General features: G+C 59.5%; 1 protein-coding gene across 2 annotated transcripts in view; it reads left to right on the top strand.

The window, feature by feature from the left end:
* STARD8 (StAR related lipid transfer domain containing 8) overlaps positions 1-15,998 on the top strand; it is a 49,261-nt gene that overhangs the window by 11,636 nt on the left and 21,627 nt on the right. Inside the window, exon 1 of one of the 2 annotated variants that reach the window (XM_026848705.1) lies at positions 15,386-15,661. The exons of the other annotated variant lie outside the window; for it this stretch is intronic. The gene's annotated coding sequence lies outside the window, so the exon portion shown is untranslated. Of the gene's footprint in view, positions 1-15,385; positions 15,662-15,998 lie in introns of those variants that run through there. 2 annotated transcript variants of the gene reach the window in all.

Here is a 15,998-nt window from a genome sequence, read left to right as displayed (position 1 = left end):
CGGGCTGCCGGCGGTTTGGGGCTGCGGGGGGGTTCTCAGGGCTCCTCTTGGCCCCCGCGCTGGCCGGGAGCCCTGGCGACCCCACCGGGGGCTGGGGGGCGCGGACTGGCCGCCTGACCCAGGTGAGCTCACGGAGAAGCTGTGCTGGCGTCGGGGGGCGTCGGGTCAGGCCCTTGTGCTACAGCGGGGCCGGGCTCTGCCTTCTGGCCTTCGGCGCCCTGGGCGCCTCTTGGCCATCGTTCGTCGTTTCCAGAGCCCCTTCCCCGCAGTACAAACGGGTGGGTTTGCCGCGTCTGCGTAGTTGTCACGCTGGCAGCTAGCGCTCGTCCCTCGGAGCTGCTGCCAAGGCGAGAGGCTGTTTTTTTCAGGGGTTGTTTGATTGCGGCGACCTTAAACACCAGCTCTTTGTGCGCTTGGGTTTGTGGTTTGGGCTTTGGAACGGCTCCTTGGCGCAGGGGGCAGGGGAGCCGCTGCTCTCAAAGCCCCTCGCGCGGTCCCAGGATGTCAGAGCGTGCACGGTGACGTTATTGGCAGAAGCCTGCGTTCTTTTCCATGTGCAAACTTGAATTCTTATCAATGAACGTGCTTCCTTCTGTTTACATTTTAACCGAAACCCTGTTAAGAGAAGAAGCCGCGGTGCCCCGCCGCTCTCTGCCGGGGCTGCTCCTCGCCAGGAGCGGGGCACGGCTCCACTCAGGCCCCCTCAGCCTCCCTCCGCGCTCGTGGGGAAAAAAGTATCTTCCGCCCTTATGCCAAAAGCTCGTCAGCAATTCCCTGATGTGACAGGGTGTTGACTCCCGGTGCAGAGCTGGTATCAAACTGACTTCTCTGGAGGTGCCTGCATTCACTTCGTGTGCTTGTGCTTCCTCAGAAATCCTTTTCTGATAAGAGACCGACTGAATAAACCCAGTCGAGCTGCTGGGAAGCATTCCTGGTCTGCATCGCCTCAAACGTCCAACCCCGAGCGTACGCGGGACGGGCTGCCAGCAGTTTTGTAAGAGAACAAAATATGGTGACGCCTAAGGGCGCCTCGCTACTTCCCCGGGGCTTTTGTACTCGCTTCACCAAGATCTGAAGGTTGTCAAAGTCAGCTGAAGTCGTGCAGGGGAGGGAAAGTTCGCCCTTTCCCTGAGGGTGCAGCAGAGGTGGCTGCGTGCTGCAGGAGCCCTGCGGGGGCCGGGGCAGGAGGGGAGCCGGGGGAGGCCGGCGCTGCCCCGCTTCGCTCTCCTGGGGGTCGGGGGAAGTCGCCCCCAGCAGAGAGCAGAACCCCCTCCCCTTCCTTACCCTGCCCATTCCTTCACAGTTTGCCTGTCGCGGGGGGTTGCGGTCTTGCGTCTGCGCTGTGTGTGGTTCTGGAAGGGCTTTTGCGTTCAGGTGCAGGTGGGAGTTGGATCCTCCAAGCGAAGGCAGGGGGGCAGGAGGTGCCTCCCAAGTGGTCGCCGCGGCCCCGGCTGCGTGGGGGTCCTGGGACCTCATCGCCCCGGCCCAGGCAGCATCACGTAACGCCGGTTCCCCCCCGTCAGCCGGATAACCGAGGCGTTGCTCCATCCCCCTGCCCACCGGACTTGGTGAGGCGCCTTGCCGCAGCCCGGGATGAGAGCTGGGCCGGTTTTGCAGGTGTAAACGGCTTTTGGGGGCAGGCTGCGGGCTGCAGAGGCTCGGATGCCGTTCCCCTTGCCAGCCCTCGTGTCCCACGCCGTGCCCGTGCCGGTCCTGCTGCAGCAGCAGCTCCAAGGCGAGAGGAGGCACCTTGGAGTAGCAGCACCCCAAACTGTGGGTGCTGTCAGCACTGCTCGGGGGGAGCTGGGGCACGTGGGGCTGCAGGGCCGTCGGTGTGGAAGTCGGGTCTTCCTGTTTCTCAAATTTACCTCATCCGTGGCTCTCCCAGCCCCGCTGGGAATCGTGAAGGAGGTGTTGGGTTGGATCTAGTGCTGGAAGAAAGGCCGTGCTGGAGAGCGGCCGGAGCCCTCCCAGGGCTGGTGGCCAAGGCAGAGGGGCCGGTGGCCAGGGCGGAGGAGCCGGCCGTTAACCTTTGTGCCGCGCTCCTGCCTGCTCCGGAGAGGACCGGCAGCACACGGCCACATTCCAGCAAGGCCGGGGGTCTCCCGCCCGGTTAATGATTGAGCCACAATAACCCTTCTTGTGCGAGCCTTTCTGAAAGTCACCTCCCGCGCTCGCCGGGACTGGACGCAGAAATTTACAGAGACGGGTCTTCTACATTTCCTGCAAGAAATTCGGTTTTAGGTGCAGGGAGCGATGGCTCTTGGGGTTTTGACATCCATTTGCTTTCTGATTAATTCGGCACGTTACTCGCACGGTTTGGCACAAGGGGTTGTGAGTGCGGAGCTGCGCCGGCCTCGCTCCCTGCTCGTCCCTCCTCTGCCCGGGAGTGACCCTGGATCCCAACCCTGATCCCACAGGATGTGGGTCCCGGGGTGTCCAGTCCCTGTCACTGGTTGCCCAGCTGCCGTATCTGGGTTTAGTTAATCCTGCGCGTGTAGTTAATCATCGACAGGGTCCCTGTGCCACGTGGGCTCCGTGCGCAGCAGCGGGGCTGTTTGTTGAGCCGGTTGAAGGATCCCTTATCAGGAAAGGGCACTTGTCACCCAGTGCCAGTTACAGGCAGAACAAACATTAACGGCTGGTGCTGGGAACGGGCATTAACAAGTGCAGCAGCTCCGGGGAACCTTCCCCAAGGGCTTCAGCCACTTCATCCCGCTGCGCAGAGGCACGTGTCCTGCTTGAGTTCCTCGTGCCGTCCTGTGGCCGAGCTCAGCTCCCCCCTCTGTGGCTTCTCCCAGGTCCGCCTCACAGGTTGTCTCAGTCCATGCCACAGATTTCTGCCGCCAGGCAGGCAGCGGGAGTGTGGGGTGGTCACTGGGATGGGCACGATGCCAACTGCGGGGCAGCTGCCCTGCCTGCGTGGGGAGAGCAGGAGCGGGCTGACACCTGGGGGTCCCTGCCCTGCCCTCCCTGGGGGGACCCCAGCGTGTGTGCAGCATCATGGCCCGGGGGGACAGGCCTTGGGTGGGGTGTGCTTGTGCCCTGCCGCTTCTTTGCCCCCTGCGTATCCCGTGTGAGGGGGGTGGTCAGGAGGACACCTGGGGGTCCAGCGCGGGCTGGGGGGCGGCGCGGTCCCGGGGTGAGCACCTGCGCGTCCAGGGACGCCGCAGCCTGGGCCTCCAGCACTTTATTAGGGGCAGGAGCTCGGCGGCTGTTCCCAGGATGGCACGTGTCCCCGAACCCAAGGGCCCAGCCTGCCGGGGCCCGGGTGTGCCGGGGGTTTTCCTGCCCTTTCTCCGGGAGCAAGAAGCACGTGAAGCATGCAGAGGGCCAGTGCGGCCGCTCGCTGCGGGTCCGAGGCCCGTGTTCCACGCTCGCCACGGGACTAACGCTGCTGTTTCAGGCAAGCGGCTGCGCTGGTGGGAGCGGGAGGGGGTGCTTGTGGCCCTCAAGCGTGTCGCTGCTCGAGTACAATTCATTTGCAAAAAGTACATGGCGGAGTTCTTATTCTCCTTCCCTTCCCTCCCCACCATGAACTTTACAAGTATATTTTCGCTGCTGTCAAGGGCACAAGCTCAGTTTCTGAATGCCCTTTTGTCTGGTGCAGCACTGAGGAGTCACGCTCCCTTCCCTCTTCCTTCTCAGAACAGCACCAAACCGCTCCTGCAGCACCCCTCGCGCTGCTGCCGCCTGTTCTGGGGGCACGAGGCCGACCCGATGCCCCCCCCGCGGGCTGCTGCCTGGGAACGGGGTGTCCGTGGAGCCAGGGCTGGGAATCAGCAGGTGCGGAGGGATCCGTCCCACGACCACGAGCCTCCCATGCCGCTGCGGGACTGGGGGGCTTGTCCCCTGGAGTGGCCGGAGGCTCAGCCTGGGGTTGGGGAGGGAAGAGCCGGCAGAGAGGACAAGAAGGCAAGTGTTTAAATGAAAAAGGGAGGAGAAAAAGAAAAGGGCTGAAGAGGACAAGGCTTTGCTGCAAAGGCTGGGCTTGGGGGCGGCTCAGGCTGGGGAGGGAGGTGGATCAGTTCCAGGGGCTGCAGGCCGAGGTTTGCTCAGGGCAGGGGGCTGGTGAGGGGCGTCTGGGGGTTGATTCCCTCCGCTGTGCCTGGTGAAACTGGAAATGGCCACGGGCGGTGGCAGGCGGAGGTGTCACGAGGCTGTGGGCCAGTGACGCTGGGTGGTGACTCAGAGCGCACTTGACCTCATTTCATCAGTGTCATTGGGCAAGAGGGGGACATCTGGGCCATCAGGGCCGGCGTTTCAGCTTCGTTTTCCCCGATGGAGAATTGCCCCACAGCTGCTGTCTGCCTTCCCGAGCGAACCCCCAGGGAGGCTGTCCCTGGGCCAGAGCTGCCGGTGTGACCGTGCGGGCACGGCTGGGGCTGGACACAAACTGTGCCTGAGTGATTTCTGTGATTTGTCCTGGGATGAAGTTCTGGGAGCTGTGGTGGTGTCTCAGGAGCAGCAAGAATTCAGGAAACAGTGATTCTCCCCCAGCTAAAAATAATGGGCTGCTTAAAAAAAAAGAAGGTTTGAAGGACTTCAGTGCACCTGAGATTGTGTATCTGAGACAGGTCATCAGTACCTGCTGCGTGCCGGGGTGCCCCATTGCCCCCCAGTCCCTCTGGCCACCTCCCAGTCCCTCCAGCCCAGGGACCCTTCCCCTGCTGATGGGAGACTGGGCACGATGGGCTGTGGCAGAGCCAGTGTGTCCCTCGCAGAGCTTTATCCCCTCCCTTTTGTTGCATTCAGCATCCTGGCGACCGTCTCCAAATCGTTTCATCTTCCACTAGAAATGTTGCTGATTCTGATCTTTTGTGGCTGATCTGCAGCAGGGAATGTTTCTTGCCAGACAGTTTTGTGGCCTTTTTTGGTTTCTGTGGTGCACAAGTGTTCTCTGCCCACTGGTCAGCTCGGCAGTGGGTGTCTGGGCACTGGTACCTGTGTGGCTGCTGTTTGTCTTCCTAGGGCCTTGTCCCGTCGGCAGGACGGAGGAGGGCTGTGTTGTGGCTGTCCTGTACCGTGACGAGAGGGCTGCAGAAATTCAGAATTCCAGATAAAATGATTTACAGGAGCTGCGGTCGGTTGGCGCAGCGATTCCTCCCCGGCTGCTGGTGCAGAGGCACCTGAGCGTGGCACGGAGTCCGTGGCCAGGGGTGGTTCCTGCTCGGGATGCCGGACCTGCTCAGCGGGGGCGCAGGGGTGCCCTGGGAGGGCGCATGATGGGGCGCTGGGGATGTGGGGCCGAGCCCAAATCTCCTCGGGCAGCAGCCATGGCTCTCGGCCGACACCGCAGCTCCCCGAAGGCTGGGGGAGGTGGAACCCCAGGTGCTGCGTTGCTGCCGGCAGTGACAAGCGCACGCAGCGGGTTTGCTGTGAAGAGCGCTCGAGGTCAGCGGTGCTTTTATTGTCCCAGTAAAACCAGGCACGGTGAGGTGCTGCGAATGCTCAGGGCTGCCCCAGTTTGTCTGGCCCAGCACAGGCCTCTCTGCGCTCCACGGGGCTGCGCACTTCAGCTGCTGGAGACGTCCGTCCTCGAGCGGCCACCGTCAGCCGGCCGGGGGGCCGGGTCTGCTGCGTGATGTGCAACCCCTTAACGCCTTCTGCGTGGGCATCTCCGGAGGCTTTGGGCACCAAAATGCTCCCTTACCTCTGGATTTCTCTGCACAGCTTATCTCGGCAGAGCCAGAGGAACAACCCTCCTCCCCTGGACTCTGCTCTGCCGTTGCAGAAGAGTCCTCCTGCACTGGAGCTCTGCAAAGCCCTTGGTACCGCTCTGCAGAAGTAGGATGAGTAGTAGGATGAGCTCCACTCTCCTCCTGCAGGGCTCCGGGCTGTTCACGCTGGGTACTTCAATATGTGTAGCAAAAAATCAGCCTGAGCAGAACTGCTCTCTCTCCTTGGGAGGCCGGCGGGGTCTCGTGCTGAACCCTGGCCTTGTGCTCCGGCCGGACACTTGCTCTCCAGCCAAGTGGAAGCTGACCCCGCTGCTTTCCTTTCCCACGCCCAGGGCCTGCACACACCTCTGCAGCGTGGCTTTTCCACCGCTGCTGCCCTTCCAAAAAAATAATTTAAAAAGGCAACAAATATTTGAGGCATTTTGCAGCAGCAGCTGAATTGTATCAAACTAGTTTGTGCATCTGAGACTTAAAGCCCTGGGTGTGCGTTTTTGAAGGGGCATGTCCAGGGAGGCGCTGGGGGCTGGTGACGAGGGACGGGCTTTGGGCGCTGGGCTGTGCTCAGGGCTCCGCTTTGGGAGAGGCTCGGCCTCAGCTTTCTCCTCCGTAGGAGGGAGATAACAGACTCGCCTTCTCTGTCGACTGTGACCTCTGGCTGCACCGGGACGCTACTGAACCCCGCCGGCAGATTTTATTCATCGATCCTGTCCCCGTTACCCCCCCAGGTGGCCCTGGCAGGGCCAGTGCCCACGGCGATGCCCATGCCACTGCGCTGGCCAGAGGGCTCTCCCGGGGTGCCAGATGCCCTCTCCCCTCTCCCCGGGCTGTTTGCTTTGGAACCTCCTCGACTGACTGTTTTGAGACAGCTGCCTTTCTCAGTCCTGGATTTCCTGCATTTCTTCTCTTTTTCTTCCTTGTATTTTGTGTAGGGATGTTGGTATGAAAGCAAACCCTTTCTTTCCAGATGGGGAATGGAGCCTGTGCTTATGCAAAAATTCAGAGTGGGTCCCAGGCTGTCAGCCTGTTCTGAGGGGCTGGTGCTTTCCTCATCAGAGTTTGCCTTTGGATTATGGTTTTTGGACCATTTTTGCTCGAGAACCAGGGATGCTGCAAGGACACTGGAGGCTCCTCTCCTGTTGCCAATCTGCAGCACAGACGCCTCCAAACACCCTGAGGCATGTGGGTGGCTGAGTTCGTGGCAGGGACTGAAAGGGTTAAAGCTGCTTTGCAATGTGACTTTTTTTTTTTTTTAAAAAGCCATTTCCTTCATGTCCAGAGACAGTTTATTTTCTGGGCTTTCTTCGGGACTCAGGGAGGTGCCTTTTCTTTAAGGCATTTCCTGTAAGTGGGTTTATATTTGGACTGGGGAGGGTGGGGAGGGGAGGTGGGTGCTGGGGAGGGGTCCGGCAGCCCCGGCCGAGTGACCTCAGCTTCTGGCTCCTTGTCCTAAATTGTTGGAGGTGGCGGCCGTGGGACCAGTGGCCCAGCTGCTGCCGCAGACAGGGAGCGGGGTCCACGTGTCCCGGCCCCCGGGGCTGGGCTGTCGGGGACCTGAAACGCCCGTTTGCGCAGGTGGGTGAGAGCAGCTGGGACGGTGCGAAGCTGTTGGTGGAGCAGCCAGCCCTGATTTACATTACAGCCTCAGTGTTTGAAAATGGAGTTACTGTGCGGGGGGATTATCTGCTCCGGGTGTCCTCGTGGGTGCTGCGCCGTGGGCTGCCTGCTCCCCTCCGCTCGTGGGGCGATGGAGTGTGAGGGCTCGTCCTTCCTTCATCTGCAAAAACCACCAAAGGGAACTGTGCGCTCTGCGCCGTGAGGCTGCCGCCCGGCCGGGGCACGTGCTTTGGGGGTTTGGGTTGGCCTCGCCGCTGGGGCGGGAGCTCTGGTGGGCCTGAGAGCCGCTGCCTTGGGCCTGGAGCGGAGGAGCTCTTGTGTTTGTCTTCCCTCTCCTTGCTTCTCCTCGCTTGGCAGTGGCTGCTAAGACACGGTGAAGTCCTCCTCTGCTGTCTGCAGGGTGTTCAGGATAGCGTTAGGAATTTCTGGAGCAGGCAGGTTTGTCTTCACTGTAATTCTGCACTGCTGACACCAGAAAACAGCTGTCTGTGCCCAAGAAGTGGTCAAAGCCAAGAAAAGGTGACCTGTCATCCCCTCCCACCCTGAAGACCCTCCCTTCCGTGACCTTTAAGGTGATGAAGGTAAGTCGGGCAGGACGCCAAATTCTGATCTCTGTCTAAATCTATTCCCTCCCTCAAGATGACTTTGATTTCCATTAAAAACAAAAAAATCAATCAAGCAAGCGCAGTAAGATATAAGATGATCAAAATTTGTCGTGCTCTTGGTGTCTGTAGTGCAGAGTTAACTCTTTTCCCGTTGATATTTGATCAGACCTTAATTCTTGTGAGAGGCCCTTGGAGGCTGCAGCCGGAGCCCCGCTGCCCCCGGGCGAGACGCAACAGGCTGGGCTCACCTCCGAGGTTCAAGCAATTCTCCCATTGTTCCCCATGCCAAGTTTCTTCTCCCCCATTTTGTTTTCTTTTTATTGCTGTGATTTCCTAACATCGGAAGAGGCGAGTTATGAAACTGGAGTTATCCAAACACGTCTTGTTTGAAGATAGCGTTTCATCCAGCAGATGCAGCTTCCTGCTCTCTAAATGGTTTTTATTGTTTCGTGTTGGCTCCTGGCCCCATCTCTGCCGGGGCCACGGGTAGCGTCGCTCAGCTCTGGCAAGGCAAGGAGCGGTGGTCACGGCCGCGAGACGCTGCCGGCGTGGAAAGGCCGAACTGGGAACACTGGTTTTCTGTAGGTGGCCTCCGAAAGCATTGGGGAGGCTGACGGGGGGCTGCCTCTCCGCAGGGGTTAACAGGGCAGCGTGCCAGCTGCGCGCGGGGTGCTGCCTTGGTTGGCCGCTGCTCCAGCAAGGGACGCTTGGGGTTTGCAGTTTGTGCCTGCTCTTCCAGCAGGATTCTGTCCGGAGGGGCCGGTTGGTGCCATTTCTGCTCGAAACACACCGGGTGTGTGCTCTGATGCCCACCCTGCTGGCACTTGCTTGTGAGACCCGCTATGTTTGAACGGGACGGCCGGGGCCAGGTGCCCGCTGTCGAAACGGTGATGAGACACAGCAGGGAGAGCAGTTTGAAAATCAGGCGCTGTCACTGGCGCTGCTCTTTCAAATTTTGGTTGCAAACAAAATTTGTCTTGTGCTGGGCCACGTACAGCGATAGCTGCTGGTCTGGGGCTGGCATCGAGGTTGCCAAGGAGAAGGGAACTGGGGAAGAGAGGGTAGATCAGGTGCTGCTGGTCAGTGTGATGAGGATTGTTCCCAGCACAAAAAAAGCTGTGTAAGCTTTAAATCGTTCATAGGCACCGCAGAGAGACGGGCTTTGGAGATGCGCCCCTGGGTGCTGCTGCGCGTTGGATGGAGAGCCTGGCCGGGGCTTGTGTCGGCAGCCACGGGCATTCCTTGTGCTTCTGCAGGATATTTCTGTGAATGTGACATGGGAAGCCTTGGGAAGAGGTGAATGGGTTATTTTAAAGATGTTTCGTTGTCGCTGGGCATGGGAGACCTGAGGCTGTGTTTTCTGGAAAGCCGTTGAGCCTGCAGGCAGAGTGGCCAGCAAGGAGCGGGAGGAAGAAGCCTTGGGCACGCGTGCTGCTCGGCGTGGCTGGGGCATCTGGGGCAGCGTGAGTAATGCCAAACCCCCCTGTGTCGGAGCCAGACAGGTTTGACTTGGGCTGTGATTGTGCCCCGGCCTCTTCTCCCCTCGGGTTTTGCATCTGTTAAGTTTCTCTCCCTAAAAGCCCTGCAGGCTGCTCTCAGCCTGGTTTGTAGTGGTGCAAGCGCCAAAACCATCTCCCCTCGGTAACCGGAAGGACGCCAGCTGACTCTTAGCTCTCATTTTAAATGTTTGACCCAGAAAGCAAAAAAGTATGAATTAATTTTCTCACAGAATGGTTAAATAGGAAATGTGACTGAAGAAAACAGTGATCTGCTGCTCGAATAGCTGCTACAGCCACGGCAGATGTGTTTACAGCTGAAACAGGAGGCTGGTCCTACTTCTCGTTCCTGCCTGCTAAGACAGGTGGTGGGTGGAATCTGTTTTGATGGTGAAAAGCTGGAAATTCCGCTTTGCAGACAGACGTGGGTGCTGGGGGGGGTACCCCAGCTGGTACGGCTGTGACGTTTGCTGTCCTTCAAGACCCCCATCATGGAAACAAACCTGCGTTGTTGGGTTTGTTAATTCTCTAGAGTACGCTTTTAGTTCTGCTTTTTGGAGAAGCTGTGAGACGTGAGGGGCCTTGTGCCTCTTCATCCTCCTGTTTTAGGCTCCCTGGGGGGGCAGGCGGCTGAGCTGACCCTGAGGTGGGGACTGGGGGGCTCCTCCCGCAGCTGCAGGGCCTGGGCGAGGACGTGTTGGTGTGTGGGGGGAAGCGCGCGCCCGCCCTGGCACGCAGGTTGGTGGGCTGGGTGCCCGCATCGCTCCCCGTCCTGCCCTGCCTGGCCGGGCCCTGGGCGCTGTGAGGGAGCCCCGCGGTGGCAGCAGGACCTGTGGTGTGGGATTGAAGAAGGGGTCAGGAAAGAGGAAAGTCCGAGCTTGCGGGTCAGCCGAAGCTTTCGAGCCTCGCGCTCCGTCCCTTGGGAGCACGACGCCCTGGCCCTGGGCTGGCGGGAGGGCGGTCGGGAGCCTGTGACTCCAGCAGGCTGCGAGGGGCCGAAGGATTCCGGGCAGCCGGGAGCCGGAGGCAGGCTGGGACATGGCTGAAGGTGGATTTTCGGTGGATTGCCTTTCTCTGCCGGCAGAGCTGTTCTGAGAGGAGCTGGGTGTGCCCCAGAGCTCTTCCTCCGGCGCAGGAAGCCGCGGCGGGGGTCACGCTGTCCTCGGAGCGGCCCGCGGGCGATGCCTGCCTCTCCCACTCTGCTTCTCCACAGCTTTCCCAACCTGCTTGCGAAGCAGTGATTTTGTTGTTGGGTTGGTAGTTTGGTTTTTTTTTTTTAAATGAATTAATTTTATTTTTTGTATGAATGGAGCGTGGTTTTGTGAATGTTCTCGACGGGATGTGAAGCCACAGATGTTTGCTCATTAAGTTCTGCAGAGCCGCTGCCGGAGGCAGCACCAAGCGCTTGGCAGAGCTCTGGGGTTTGACGTTTTTCCTTCCTGCCCCCTTCTCTGCTACACAAACCCCGAGCTCGCCCTTTGCTCTGTGATGGCAGCCCCCACCTCTGCCCCCTCATCCCTCCTCCTGTGCTTTGGGGTGGCACCTCTCCCTTAGAGGTCCCCCGGGCAGGGTCCTGGGGAAGGAGCCTGGGTCTTGTGTCTTTATTTCCTTGGCCACAGCCGCCAGAGAAGGCAGAGGATAATGAGGTCAGAAGTCTCGGTGATTAGTATTTGATAAGGTTCACTGACATTTTATCTTTTGTCTCCATAGAGAGGAGGAAAACATGGTGAATTAAGAACATCCGTCCTGGCAGGGCCAGCCCTCCCTGAGCGCCGGCTCTGGGTCAGGCTGGGCTCCTGCCTCTTGGGACGTGAAGCCTCTGAGACCCCAGCTCCTGGCTGCAATGAGCACAGAGTCCCCGGGTGTCCTTGGGCTCCTCTCCGGCTGCCCACCCGCTTCCCCCGGGAAGGTTACCTGTTCTTCGGTGGTACGTGCTGTGCCCTGAGTGGGAGCTGCGCTCCTCAGTGTCTCCTGGCAGCACGGGGACAGCACGGATAAACAGAACTCGACATTGCGCAAGTCTGCGTTTTGCGGATTATTGAGGCGCTCCTGTTTCGTGGCCGGGCTCCGAAGCCCATCATGGCATTGAATGAAGCACGAGTGGCTTTGACAGAGCTTTCCCCCATTTTCTAATGCTGCTCCCCTTTCGCCTGTCTCTGTCTTTGCCTGGGCCAGGAGGAACCAGGAGCTGCCAGCGAGCTCCTGCCTGCACGGCCGCTGCAGCCGCTGCCCTGCCCAGCCAGGGACGGTGCCACAGACCTGCTGCTGTCTGTCCTGCCTGCTGCTGTCTGTCCTGCCTGCCACGGTGGCTGGCGAGCCAGTGCTGCTCACCCCTGAGGATGCTGAGGTTGAGCAGGGCCACCAGCCCTTGGCAAAGGGACAGGGGTGGAGGATTTCACAGCCTGGCACTGCAGAGCAGCTCAGCACTCGATTTTCTGACCCCTTGGGAAAGCCGAGGGTTAATCAAGGGCTTTGAGCCCCTTCAGAAAACGTGTGTCCGAGTCAAAAATTAGCGACTCGTAAAAATAGACACGGATGAGCCGTAGAAGGATGTGAGCTGATAGATTTACCACAAATGACGTTAGTCTGCAGCTCTAAGGTAGAAGTTTTCTGAGGCAAAGGTTTCTTCAGAAACATCAACGGGAGAACTGCCGCATGCTAGTGAGACTGAAAAATAGTGCTTGCTTGAGGGGATGTAAACGTTTTCGGGTGTCGTTCTGACAGACGCAAAGATGACTGCGGGGGAAGTTCACCTGGGTGAAGCACTGCAGTACCAAGCGCCAGAGCGTGGGCTGAGGCGGTCCCGGGGGGCTCTGGGAGTGGGCAGCCCCTCGGAGCTGTGGGGAGGGGGATGATGCTGCTCCCAGCCCTGCGGAGCACTCGTCCTGATGGGTTCCCCGCGAGCCAGGGAGACCCGGGCGATCACTGTGACCACCTTGGCTTTGGTCCTTCTGCCCCCAAACGATGGGGAGAGTGGGGCTTCCCCATCCTGCGCAGCCACTGCGGTTGGAGAGTTTCTTCCATGGGTGATCGTGGGTGGATGTTCCAGTATGAATGTCTTTGGGGCAAAGCTTTCCCAGTATAACCCCTAGAAAGCACTGGTCATGGGCTGGAGCCTTCGTCAGCCCTGAGCGTAAACCCATCACCAGGAGGGGGTTTGCCTCCCGTTACCAGCAGACTCCTCACCGTGTCTGCCTGAGAGCACAAGTGAGACCGTTGTGCTGCCAGGGCAATCCTCAGCCAGGCAAGAAAACCCCAAGCAGGTCTTGCTGTGACAAATCTTCTTTTACTTACACAGGGGCTTCCACATATGGAAGGGGAAGTGGGGAAAAAACATGCCCGTCCCTGCCAAAAGGCGCTGCTCTGCCAGTAACTGGCCTCTGTTTCCTAAAGCTGCTCCTGCAAACGTTTGGTGTGTTGAATTAGGGCTTCCTGCTGCCTTCTAACCCACGGCCTTCTCCGTGGCCTGACCCTGTCTTGGTCTTGCTCTGCTTCTGACCTTGCTGTCTGCAGCCACAGCCCCGGCTCCAATGCGTTCGGCGTCACAACTTCCCTTGAGCAGGAATAGCTGTTGCAAGGGGGTGTGAGCTCCTCTGCCTGTAAGTCACTTGGAAGGCCAGGAAGTACTCGGTTAATTAACAAAACTGGAGGAGAGAGTCGTTTTAACCATCTCTGAGAAGAGTTTCTTATTGATTCAGAAAAAGTCTGGGATTCGGGACTACCCTCTGGCTACGGACCGGTCCAGTTCTCTCCGTGCATCCCCTGGTCCTCCCTGTGACGGGCCCTTTGGCCGTGTCCCCCGAGGCTTCGTGTGCTTCAGCTCCCCAGAAAATGCCGTGTGACACACAGAGCCACGTTTTAGACTGTGTCTGTGGAAAGGGGCACACGGTGGGAGACAGACACGGGACCGAGGAGGTGAGCCGTGTGCCATTGCCGTGGTTCATCCTCCATCGGGATTCACCATCTTGACTGTCAGGCCAGCATATGAGTCTATAACATTGCTTGAGGCCGGCTTTTGCATCCTGTTTTGTAATTTTCTTTGACATTCCCCACATTCCTGGCAAGGAGACTTCTGTATTTTTTCTGAAATGTTCCTTTGTCTCTTTGCAAAACTGTGACATCCTTTAAAACTGCCTCTCAAAATGTCCGTTGGCTTCCTCTCCCCAGCAGCTTCTGAGAGATTCGTAAGGAAAGGGAAAGCCTTGAGCTTCGACTCCAGCCTCAACACTGTCCCCTTCCAGTGGGGGGAAAGGGGTCTAAAGGAGAGAGGAAGGGTCCCGGACTCCTGTTTGACTCAGGTGACCTCCTGAAACCTCAGGTCTGTGCTATCTGGTTCCACCCTTGTCCTACGGTTTCACTCTGACCTCCATGTTCCTGTGATGATGATGCTCATCAGCTGGGCTGTCGCCGCGGCAGCCTGCCTGGACAGCGCGGTCTGGAGGCTCCTGGGTTTGGGGGAGAGCTTTGGGTAGGGCAGAAGCCACCGCAGTGGTCCTTGGTTGGTGTCCCGTCTCCAGCGCTGGCCTCTTTGCTCCTACCTCCAGGGTGTGAGGTGGCAAGCTGAGGCCCGGGAGGGAGGTTTTGCAGTGCTGTATCCCTTGTTAGCGGATGAGAAACCTTCCGCCTTTCCCACCGGGAATCAGAAACAAGGTGAGAAAGAACTAAGGTGGTGGTGAAGCCCACGGTGTGACCTAGTGGAGAGTTAGACTTGGATCAGCACAGCTGCGTCAGGATCTGTCTGGTGAACACGTTGTACTCCCTCGGTCACCCTATAGCCAGCCTTCAGCGAGGCCTGGAGAAGACTAGCAGAAGAAGGAGAAGCATGAGTCAACAAGCCAACCCGCAGGTCCCCGTGCCAGCTCTTCTGGGGCTGGGGTCCTCCTCCCTTGTTTCTCCAAGCAGCAGCTCCCCAGGACGCACAGGGAGCCCCTTGGATGGGCTGTGCCAGCTCCTCCTTTCTCCCATGAGCACTGGGACCTTCTCTGTGCCCCAGAAGGTCCCTCTCAGCCGCCTCTCCTGGGCAGCGTTTCAGTTTGCTCCGGACGAGGGGACGCCTGGCTGCCTCTCCCATCGCTTTGAAGCCAGCAAAGGCTTTCTCCTCCCTTCTCTCCCACCTACAGATGTTGGCTGACTGGAGACCCAGGAGGCAGCTGCTGCTCTTTAGCTGCAGCTGGAAATTAGTCTAGTTTCCTCCTGTGGCGCCATGGTACCATTAATGACAGGAAGGTCCGGCCAGGGACCAGCGGTGGAAGAGGCTTTTCCTGGGGAGAATTGGACCAAAATCCCCTTGTCGAGGGGGAGGGCTGCCTGTGCCTCCCCGCACACCTCGTCCCAGTGCTGGCGTGTGGGTGTCCCCTGTGGAGAGCCAGCCTTGGCCACCCCAAACCTCCAGCAGGCACCTGCAGCCTCGGCTGGGTTTGCTGTCCGCTGTCGTGTGTGCACAGAAAGGTCTTTTTCACTCTAAAATATGGTTATTGTTTGTTATCGGTTGGCTAAATCCACCGCAGGCCTTTAGCAATACTCTCCTTGCAGGGCGAGCGCTGAGTGCCAGGAGGATCAAGACCTCTCGGGTCAGGGGTTTCATTAACCCGCTCTGTCAAAACAGCTTTGTGGGGTCCCTGAGCAGCTCCAGCGTGCTGGGAGCGGGGCCGGGCAGCAGCCGAGCTCCATCGGTTCAGGCAGCACGCAGCGGGGCAGCAGTGCTGCCGTCTCTGAGGCCCGGCACTTCCCTGCATCGCTGGGATGTGAGATCACATTTGGAAGCGGCTTTTGACTCCTCCCGCCTTGGTGGAAATTTTACACATGGTCGCCGGTAACTCGGGTGGCCGCGGAGACGCCGCCCCATCTGCCTGCGCGGGCGGCTGCTCTCCTCCCGCTCCTCTCCGGGCTTGGCTCGCCCATGGATTTACCAGCCCGCTCCTCTCCTGCCCCCTTCCCTGCTTCGGACCCAAGGATCTCCCCTGCCAGGTCCTGCTCCGCCGAGGGGATCTCAGAGCTCATTCTGCAAACTGCTGGTGCCAAGAGCACCGACTTGGTGAAGTGCAGCTGCAGAGAACGTGCTCTTCGTTACGGAGACTAATCCCGCCTCAGGCAGAGCTTCTCCCTCGGGCCAGGCTCAGCTTCGGTCTGCGTGAAAAGGTTGGGCCAGTCCTGCCCGCGTGAGGGAAGGAGCACGGCCGGGGCAAGGCGAAGCGCCAACGGGTTGAGCACAGACCGTGAATCTGTAGAAAATCAGGCGATTCAGTCTGCGTATCTCGGATAGCAGGTGCGCCCGTCTTGTCCCTGCGCCATCTCCTTCCAGCGCTGGCGGCTCCCGCGGTTTGCAAACAGCTGGGCGGGAGAAGCCCCCAGCTGAGGTTTAAGGTCAGAGCTTTGGCGAGTCGGCGCCTGGCGGGGCGGGAAGGGGCGTCCTGGCGCTGCCCGTGGCTCCCGCCCCGCTCCTGGTGCCGCCAGGCCGTGGCCCTGCGGGAGTTCTCGCTCCTGAGCATCACCTCGGCGCCGCGGTTTACCGGTTGCAATTGAAACCCGCGACCCACCGGGCTGGAAGGGGCACCCCGTGCCCGGCCAGGACAGGCCACCGCGGTGTCCCCTCGCTGCCGGCG

This window comes from Athene cunicularia (genome assembly GCF_003259725.1).
Source record: "Athene cunicularia isolate RWA chromosome 4 unlocalized genomic scaffold, athCun1 chr4_part3, whole genome shotgun sequence".
In the NCBI taxonomy this organism is placed as follows: domain Eukaryota; kingdom Metazoa; phylum Chordata; class Aves; order Strigiformes; family Strigidae; genus Athene; species Athene cunicularia.
This window is presented reverse-complemented; position numbering and strand designations above follow the sequence as displayed.